The sequence below is a fragment of the Ursus maritimus genome, unplaced genomic scaffold, assembly GCF_017311325.1.
Source record: "Ursus maritimus isolate PB19 unplaced genomic scaffold, ASM1731132v1 scaffold_7, whole genome shotgun sequence".
In the NCBI taxonomy this organism is placed as follows: domain Eukaryota; kingdom Metazoa; phylum Chordata; class Mammalia; order Carnivora; family Ursidae; genus Ursus; species Ursus maritimus.
Window position 1 is genome coordinate 65,389,874 of NW_024426885.1, and position 10,542 is coordinate 65,400,415.

Genomic DNA, 10,542 nt, shown 5'->3' on the forward strand with positions numbered 1-10,542 from the left:
GGCCAGGGATTTCCAGATTCTGAAGGCAGGACAAACAATGGGGAAGAAGCCCACCCTGTACTCTGGTCTTATGGTGGAGTACCTAAAAGAAAGTTAATATTTTGCACTGTTAAAATTAGCCTCCTGTCAAGTTATATGGTGACAAATAGTAGCTACGTTTGTGGTGAGCATAGCATAAACAGCATAGTATAGAGTTGTGGAATCACTATGTTGTAAACCTGAAAGTAACGTAACATTGTGTATCAACTATACTTCAAAAGAAATTAGCCTCCTGACTATCTCCTTCCTGGCTTTTAATTACGTTACCAGGGCTTCTCTCTGTTTTCCCAGCCCTAGTACATATCAGGATTCAAAAAGGCAACGGGTGAGAAAAGTTTGCCCTACCATCCCTTGCACCACTATGTCTTCTAGATTTTTAAGGAAAATATACTTTCAGTTTACATTTGAAGCATTTCCCTCCCTCTCCCTCTCCTCACCTCCAATTTTCTCAAGCAAACTTTGGGAGTGAGCACATGGGGAGAGTGGAGACTTGGCTCGATGAAGACTATGAGTAGAAAAATCATGTGTTACTTAAAATTATTCCTTCCCAGTGATGACTAAGTCTTTGGTACTAGATTAGACTTGTGTGCTTCTCTTTCTCTCTTTAAATTATGGCATATCTCACACATATACAAAACGTCAAAATTATGTAAAGACCCCCGACTCCTATGCCTACCACCCAGATATAATGAATATTTATATTTTGCAATATTTACTGTTAAAGATAACATTAGACATTTTGTTCCCCTACTTCTTTCTGCAGAGGTAGCTCCTATTTTGAAGTTTTGTGTGACTCTGTTGTATGTTTTTACAACATGGTCACACATTTATGAATACATAGCTATATATAATATTAGATATATAGCATATAGATATTAAAATATTAGTCATATATAATGTTGGTTTGTATATTATATTTGTGTCTTAAAATTGTACATGAATGGTATCACACTTTATCAATCTATAATTTCCTTTCTTTGCTCAAGAAAAATGTTTCTGAGTTTTATTAATTTTGATACATATACAGTTTAAATAATTTAATTACTATATATTATGTATAAATATATCACAATTTATCCATTAGCTCATGTCAGTGGACATTTAAATTGTTTCAATGTTTTGCTATTACTAATAATGTTTCCCTTAATAGCTATTGCTTTTTGGACCTTACAATTAAGCAGTTTCTCTAGGGTATATTCTAGAAGTGAAATTGTTGGATCATAGAGCATACACATCTTTAACTTCACTCAATACAGCCAAATTGCTCTTTAAACTCGCCAACTTTCACTCCCTTATTCTCTCCCAACATTTAGTATTGCCAGTCTTTTTCGATAATCAGATGAATGTCAAGTTATTATTATTTTAAAATCTGGATTTCTCTGACTAGGCCAGAGATTGAGCATCTTCTCCTTGATTACTGATCATTTGGGTGCCCTTGTCTATGAATTGCCTTTTTACATCTTTTGCCAACTTTTCTCTTTTCTTTCTTTATGAGTTTTTAGAAGTTCTTCGTATATTCTGGATACTAGATGGGTTGTTTTTTGTTGAATGGAAGTTTTAAATATCTGTGTACTCAAATATCTATGTGGTCTATATAATCAGATCTTCCCCTTCAGAGTTCATGCTTCGGGGTCTTGTCTAAGAAATCTCCCCATCTCAATGTCATTAAAATGATCTGCTGCATTTTTTTTCTAAACGTTTTGAAATTTACACTTTATATTTAGTTCTTTAATTTACCTGGAACAGAAGGATACAGGAATCTAATTTTATCTTTCTCTGATGGTTAGACAATTGCTTTGCTACTGTTCATATTTAAGTAGATCTGGTATGGGCTTTCTGTTCTTTTTCCCTGGTATTTTCGTTTCATATCAAACCACATTATTTCAGTTACTCTAGCTTTATAATGAATTTTGCTTTCCTGTAGGACAAGTGCCCTTTTCTTATTTGCCTTGAAAACTAAGTTGCCTATTCTTCACCTTTCCATATGAATCTTAGGATCAGCCCATCAAAGTCCATGGAAAACCCTGTAGGGATTTCAATTGTAATTTCATTAAATGTAAAGATTAATTTGGAGGAGAAATTGGTCTCATCGTGATGGCGATTCTTACCATTCTTGATCATGCTATCATCTTCATTTACTTAGGTCTTCTTAAATGTTTCTTTACTGAATTTGGTATACTTTTTTCCATAAATATCTTTGCATATTTTGTTAAATCAATTTCTTGGCATTTTTGTAATTATTTGTTGCTAGTTTATAAGAATATGATTGATTTTGCTATCATGATCTTGTATTCAACAACTCTGTATGATCTTATATGTTCTAATTGTTCCAAGATTTTCATGTTGACAATCTTTAGGGTATCAAAGTCAAAAGTGTACATCAAAGTGTATCCCAAAGTCAAGACTAATTACAAAGTCGTAGTTAAGACTGTGCAAATTACCAAGTAACAAACAGACCACTTAGAATTGTGCTTGTTCTTTTCAATCCCTTTGTCTCTTATTTAAGTATCTTATTCTTCCTCTTTTCCCCATCTTCTCTTAAACTGACTAGGACTTTCAGGGACTCATCTGAACATAGTTTTAATAGCCAAGTAGTACAACAAGGCCCTGAAGAGAAAACAGCTGTCCTTTCCTATCTATCCAGTTTTGATAAAATCAAAACTAATGGTTTAATTATCATAACCAGATAAATATTTTTCACAGCACAGTCACACAAGACTTTTTCCTTTCTTGTATCACATTTACTTGTTTTGGAGTTTATAATGCACTTATTAATTCCCAAATTCTCTGTTGTTTATTTGCTTCTGTTTCTCACAGGCCTGGTGATCATTGCCTATCAGTTCACTTTTAAGAGGAGACACTTAAAAAGCTGGCTTCAATATCTGCATGAATAAGTAGGGTTTGCTGACCAAAGGGTATTACTTTAGGGCTATCTATTTAAGTTACAAATGTCAATATTTTCCCTTGGCTATTCTATTGGGCTGGGGTAGTGCTGTGGACCAAATATTTGTGTCTCCACCTAAATTCCTGTGTTGAAGCCCTAATGTGATGGCCCTTGAAAGTGGGGCCTCTGGGAGGTAATTCATTCATGAAGATGGAAAATGGAGACCACATGATGGGATTAGTGTCCTTATAAGCAGAGGGAGAGAGTTAGCCCTCTGCCATGTAAGGATAGCATGAGAAGTGTCCATCTGCAAACCAGGAAGTGGGCTCTTACAAAACAGGATCTGTTGAGCAACTTGATCTTAGACTTCTCAGCCTCCAGAAGTATGAAAAATAAATGTTTGTTATTTAAGCCACCTAGCTAATGGTTATTTTTGTTACAGCAGCCTGAACTAAATAAGGTGGGGAGGAGATGTAGAGAGAAGTGATAAGCAACCCATTAGGAAAAGGGGCTGCAGGTGTTGCTATACAGATTTTTAACTTAGCTCTCCTGTTTTTAAGTCAGCCCCTTGCCAATTCTAGAGTCTTGAAGTCCAGTGCCACCCATGACAGCCTTTCCCCAGAATAAGGATCAAGTCATCTTTCAGAGAATGGGGCAAAAGGGAAGTTAACTACTATGTGGGTCTGACAGGGAATTTGGGGGGCGGGGTGTTTATAGCCCCTAGTTAGATATTTAATGTATCCTCTTGTTTTCAGTGCCGTACCCCTTTCCCCATGTTCACAGCCCAATTCCTGAACTCTGTAGAATTCCATTTTTCTTCTTAATATTTTTATTATGAGATTTTAAAAACAAAACTTTTTTATTAATACAGAAATTTGACAAATAACAGCATATATGTCTGTGATTCTTGCAAATATAGCTCCCTTCCGTCAGTTTCTTGTTTCTTTTGATTTTATTTATTGGGTGTTTGTCATGCACATTTGTTTTGTTTTGTTTTCAAAAATGAACTCAATGAACTTTTGTGGTTTGTGTTGTACTATAAAAGTTTTTTCTACTTCAAGAGTTAAAAAGTATTGTTCTCCTTTCTTTCAGAGCCTTATAGTCTCTCCAAGTCTTTACATTTGGGGGGGACGATTATCAATTATTGTAATGTATCAGTTAGTAGCAGGTATCTATCGTTATTCTTTCTTCCAGTTGGCTATTAGTTGTTTCAGCACAATCCTTTGAATTATTTATCCCTTTTTTTAATGATTAGAAATGTCATTTTTATTTTAAATCCTAATTTGAATTAAGGTCCTCCTGAACTTCTATTCTTTTTCATAGATTTTTTTTTAGTGTAAATTCATGCTTCATTATCACACCATTTCAGTTATTATCATAGTTTAATAATAGGTTGCACAGTCTAAGGTTGCTAACTTGGGGTTTAATAGTAGGTTTTGCTACCCCCTATAGCACTCTGGAGAACATCTGAGTAACACATAGGTCAAGTCCTCACCATGACCCTTCCTCTTTCGCTCACATTCTATACCCAATCTGTCAATTAATTTGATCCATTCTACCTTCAAAACATATCCTGAATCTGACCCCTTCTCTACCTCTCCATCCTACCCAAAGCTGCCTTCTTTTCTCTCATCCGGATTATTTCAGTAGCCTCCCAAATGCTTTCCTTGCCTCCGGGCCTGGTGTCCCTACAGTTCCTCTCCATACAAAAGTGTGGATTACATGTGAATGGATGTCAGCCTCCTGCTCAAAAACCCTCTAATAGCATTTGAGTTTACTTAGGTAAAAGACAAATATTCACACAGCCCCAGTGACTTCTCTGACTTCCTCACCTTCCACTCTCTCCAGTGCCTGGGGCCTCCCTGCTATTCTTCAAATACATAAACAAAACACTTAGCATAATTTACCCCAGGCCTTTACACTTGCTCATCTGCTACCTGGAACTTCCTTCAGATATCTTTTTCGGTTGGTGGCAAAGAGGGAAGAGAGAAAGAAGTTCAGATATTCTGTTATAATTTCTGAATAGGTAGCAGCTAGGCACTATCTAAACAAACAGAAGGTAAAGTATGTTTCATAATAAAGCTAATGGCAAAGGCAAAATACAAACTTCCCATATTGTCAGGTTACACATACCAACACAAAACAAACACAGAACATATGGTGAAAAATTATATTTAAAAGGCCAAAAATAAGAGAGAAGTCATAAAAAATGGTAGAACTAAAACCCATATATTATATCCATAGATATAAATATGCTAAAACATACCTATTAAAAAAAGACTGGTTGAATTATAAAACAATTCTATATTGCACATTCTGTACATAGAGAAAACACTAAATTAAAATTACTCAGAAAATTTGAAAATAAGAGGATGAACAAAGATATTCTATGAAAATACATATAAAAGAAAGAGAGGTTGCATTATTAATATCAGATGAGATGAAACTCTGGAAAATAATTACAAAGATGACACTTTATAAAGAGTGCAATATACAATGAAGGTTTTATGATGCCCAACTTATATGTACAATTTGATCCAAATTGTTGGACGTTGCAGGTGAGGTTGGGAGTGGGCAGTGGTAGAAAATCTGCGAGGCCCAGATTTCTGTGGCCTTGAACCACCGTTTAACTGCCAACTCAGCTTTTTAGGTGACATTCAAGTATTGCCTGCCTAGTTATTTACCATAATCTTTTCTTTAAAATGGCACATTTCCTTTTTTTTTTTTTTTCAAGTTTTTTATTTAAGTTCCAGTTAGTTAACATACAATGGAATATTAGTTTCAGGTGGAGAATTTAGTGATTTAACACTTCCATACATCACCTGGTGCTCATCACAAGTGCACTTCTTAATACTGATGTGGGAGACAAAGGCAGAAGAAAAATTATTAAATTTCCTTACTACCTACAGCCCATTGACAAGTCCTTGAAACAGGCAGAGTAACATTCCTCTAGGGACTCAACTGCCTTGATGTTAATACTTTGCTAAGGGCAAAAGGCAATCCTAGCCTGACCTCCTCCCCCTCCACCAGGATCCTGTAAGTCTACTTTAACATATAAAAATTCTTTTGGAAACTTCCTTTATCTCTAACCGCCCCTCCCCCCAAGATACATGTTGGCAATCATCCCCCAAGCATATGGCCCACCAATATACATCTGAAGGGTCTCATGACTAAGGTTTTATTAGATGGTAATAAATGACCTTGTCTCAACAATAGCTAGCCCCCTCAAGGTCCTGGAAACCTTGCTTCCAAAATTCCTTAGAGACTTACGCTCTCCCTAACCCCTTCCCAACTTGAGGGTATATAATGGGCCATTCCTCATGACCCTGGTGCAGCTCTTCCTGCCCACGGGTCCTGTCCTCGTGCTTTAATAAACCACCATTTTGCACCGAGGATGTCTTAAGAAATCTTTCTTGGTCGACGGCTCCAGCCTCCACCTCACCTCACCGATATCCCACAACCTCATCAATACCAATCACCTGGGGTGCCCAGGTGGCTCAGTCAGTTAAGCACCTGCCTTCGGCTTAGGTCATGATCCCAGGGTCCTGGGATTGAGCCCTGCATCAGGCTCCCTGCTCAGTGGGGAGCCTTCTTCTCCCTCTTCCTCTTCTTCCCCCTCTTCCTCTCCTTCTCCCTCTCCTTCTCCCTCTGCCTGCCATGCTTGAGCTCACTCTCTGTCAAATAAATAAAATCTTAAAAAAAAGATTTAAAAAAATTTTTTGAAAAATAACAATCACCTATTTCACCCACCCTGTCACCTACCTTCCCTCCACTAACCCTCAATTTGTTCTCTATCATTAAGAGTCTGTTTCCTGGTTTGCCTCTTTTTTCCCTCCTATGTTCATCTGTTTTGTTTCTTAAATTCCACATATGAGTGAAATCATATGGTATTTGTCTTTTTCTGACTGATTTATCTTGCTTAGCATAATACCCTCTACTTCCATCCATGTCATTGCAAATGGCAAGATTTTATTCATTTTATGTATATATCTCTTCTTTATACATTCATCAATGGACATTAGGGCTCCTTCCATAATCTGGCTATTGTTTGTTGATAATACTGCTATGAACACTGGGGTGCACGTATCCCTTCAAATCTGTATTTTTGTATCCTTTAGGTAAATACCAAAATAGTAGTGCAATTGCTGGTTTATAGGGTAGTTCTATTTTTAACTTTTTGAGGAACCTCCATACTGTTTTCCAGAGTGGCTGCACCAGTTTGCATTCCCACCAACAGTGTAAGAGGGTTCCCCTTCCTCCACATACTCACCAACATCTGCTGTTTTCTGTGTTGTTAATTTTAGCCATTCGACAGGTGTGAGGTGATATCTCATTGTGGTTTTGATTTACATTTCCCTGATGATGAGTGATGTTGAGCATCTTTTCATGTGTCTGTTGGCCATCTGGATATCTTCTTTGGAAAAATGTCTATTCATGGCTTCTGCCCATTTCTAAAATAGAATATTTGGTTTTTGGGTGTTGAGTTTGATAGGTTCTTTATAGATTTTGGATACTAGCCCTTTATCAGATATGTCATTTGCAAATATCTTCTCCCATTCTGAAGGTTGTTGCCTTTTAGTTTTGTTATTTCCTTCACTGTGCAGAAGCTGTTTATCTTGATGAAGTTCCAATAGTTTATTTTTGCTTTGTTTCCCTTGCCACAAGAAACAGATCTAGTAAGAAGTTGCTATGGCTGGTGTCAGAGAGGTTCCCGCCTGTATTCTTCTCCAGGATTTTGATGGTTTCCTGTCTCACATTTAGGTCTTTCATCCATTTTGGAGTTATTTTTGTGTATGGTGTAAGAAAGTAGACCAGTTTCATTCTTTTGCCTATTGCTGTCCAGTTTTCCCAGCACCATTTGTTGAAGAGACTTTTTTCCATTGGATCGTCTTTCCTTTTTTGTCAAAGATTATAGTTGTGGGTTCATTTCTGGATTTTCTATTCTGTTCTATTGATCTATGTGTCTGTTTTGTGCCAGTGGCTATTCTGGGTCTTTTGTGGTTTCATACAAATTTTAGGATTGTTTGTTCTAGCTCTGTGAAAAATGCTGTTGGTATTTTGATAGGGATTGCATTAAATGTGAAGATTGTTTTGGGTAGTATAGACATTTTAACTATATTTGTTCTTCCAATCCATGAGCATGGAATGTCTTTCCATTTCTTTGTGTCATTTTCAATTTCTTTCATCAGTGTTTTATAGTTTTCAGAGTACAGGTCTTCTACCTCTTTGGTTAAGTTTATACCTAGGTATCTTATGGTTTTTGACGCAATTGTAAATGGAACCGAGTTCTTGATTTCTCTTTCTGCTGTTTCATTATTGGTGTATAGAAATGCAACAGATTTCTGTGCATTGATTTTATATCCTGCCACTTTGCTGAATTCCTGTATCCGTTCTAGCAATATTTTGGTGGAGTCTTTTGGGTTTTCTATACAGAGTATCATGTCATCTGCAAATAGTGAAACTTTTACCTCTTCCTTACCAGTTTGGATGCCTTTTATTTCTTTTCGTTGTCTGATTGCTGAGGCTAGGACTTCCAGTACTATGTTAATAACAGTGGTAAGAGTAGACATCTCTGTCTTTTTCCTGACCATAGCAGAAGATCTCTTAGTTTTTCCCCATTGAGGCTGATATTAGCTGTGGGCTTCTTGTATATGGCCTCTATTATGTTGAGGTATGTTCCCTCTAAATCTTCTTTGTTAGGGTTTTTTTTTTTTAATCATGAATGAATGTTGTATTTTGTCAAATGCTTTCTCTGCATCTATTGAGAGGATCCTATAGTTCTTATCTTTCTTTTATTCACGTGGTGTATTGTGTTGATCGATTTGTGAATATTGAACCACACTTGCAGCAGTGGAATGAATCCCACTTGGTTGTGGCGAATGATTCTTTTAATGTACTATTGAACTCAATTTGCTAGTATTTTGTTTAGAACTTTTGTATCCGTGTTCCTCAAGAATATTGGCCTGTAGTTCTCTTCTTTAGTGGAGTCTTTGGTTTCAGAATCAGGGTAATGCTGGCCTCGTAGAATGAGTTTGGAAGTTTTCTTTCCATTTCTATTTTTTGAAATAGTTTGAGAAAATAGGTATTAATTCTTCTTTAAATGTTTGGTAGGGGGGTGCCTGGGTGGTACAATGGGCTAAGTGGCCAACTCTTGATTTTGGCTCAGGTGGTGATCTCAGTGTTCTAACATTGAGCCCCTCATTGGGCTCCATGCTCAGTGGAGATTCTGCTTGAAAGATTCTCTCTCCTCCCTCTGTCCCTCCCCCCTGCACTTGCAGGCACGCAAGTGTGCTCTCTCATTTTCTCTCTCTCAAACAAATAAATAAATCTTTAAGAAAAAAAAAATAAATGTTTGGTAGAATTCCCCTGTGAAGCTATCTGGCCCTGGACTTTCATTTGTTGGGAGATTTTTGATTACTGATTCAATGTCTTTGTTGGTTGTCAGTCTGTGCAAGTTTTCTATTTCTTCCTGTTTCAGTTTTGGTAGTTTATATGTTTCTAGGAATTTATCCATTTCTTCTAGATTGTCCAATTTGTAGGCATATAATTTTTCATAGTATTCTCTTATTATTTTTCTGTTTCTGTGGTGTTGTTGTTATTTCTCTTCTCTCATTTGTGTTTTTATTTATTTGGGTCCTTTCTCTTTTCTTTTTGATAAGTCTGGCTAGGCGGTTATCAATTTTATTAATTTTTTCGAAGAACCAGCTCCCGGTCTCATTGATCTGTTCTACTATTTTTTTAGTTTCTGTATCACTTATTTCTGCTCTCATCTTTATTATTTCACTTCTTCTTTTGGCTTTTGGCTTCATTTGTTGTTCTTTTTTGAGCTCCTACAGGTGTAACGTTAGGTTGTATATTTGAGATTTTTCTTGCTTCTTGAGGTAGGACTGTATTGCTATATACTTCCCTCTTATGACTGCTTTTGCTGCATCCCAAAGGTGTTTTCATTTGCATTGGTGTCTATGTATTTTTTAATTTGTTCTTTGAGTTCCTGGTTGACCCATTCATTCTTTAGTAGCATGTTGTTTAACCTCCATGTATTTGTGGACTTTCTAAATTTTTTTCTTGTGGTTGACTTCAAGTTTCATAGTGCTGTGGTCTGAAAATATGCATGGTATGATCTCAACTTTTTTGTACTTGCTGAGGCCTGATTTGTGACCTGGTATGTGATTTATTCTGGAGAATGTCCCATGTGCACATGAAAAGAATGTGTATTCTGTTGCTTTAAGATGAAATGTTCTTAATTTATCTGTTAAGTCCATCTGGTCCAGTGTGTCATTCAAAGCCATTGTTTCCTCATTGATATTCTGCTTAGATTAGCTGTCCATTGATGTATGTGGCATGTTAAAGTCTCCTGTTGTTATTGTACTATTAGCAATGAGTTCATTTATGTTTGTTATTAATTGTTTTATATATGTAGGTTGGGGGCATAAATATTTACAGTTGTTAGATCTTCTTGTTGGATACTCCCCTTTATTATAATACAGGGCTGTTCTTCATCTCTTATTAGAGACTTTGGTTTAAAATCTAGTTTGTCGGATATACGTATTGCTACTCTGGCTTTCTTTTGACGTCCGTTTGCTCGATAAATGATTCCCTATACCTCACTTTCAATCTGC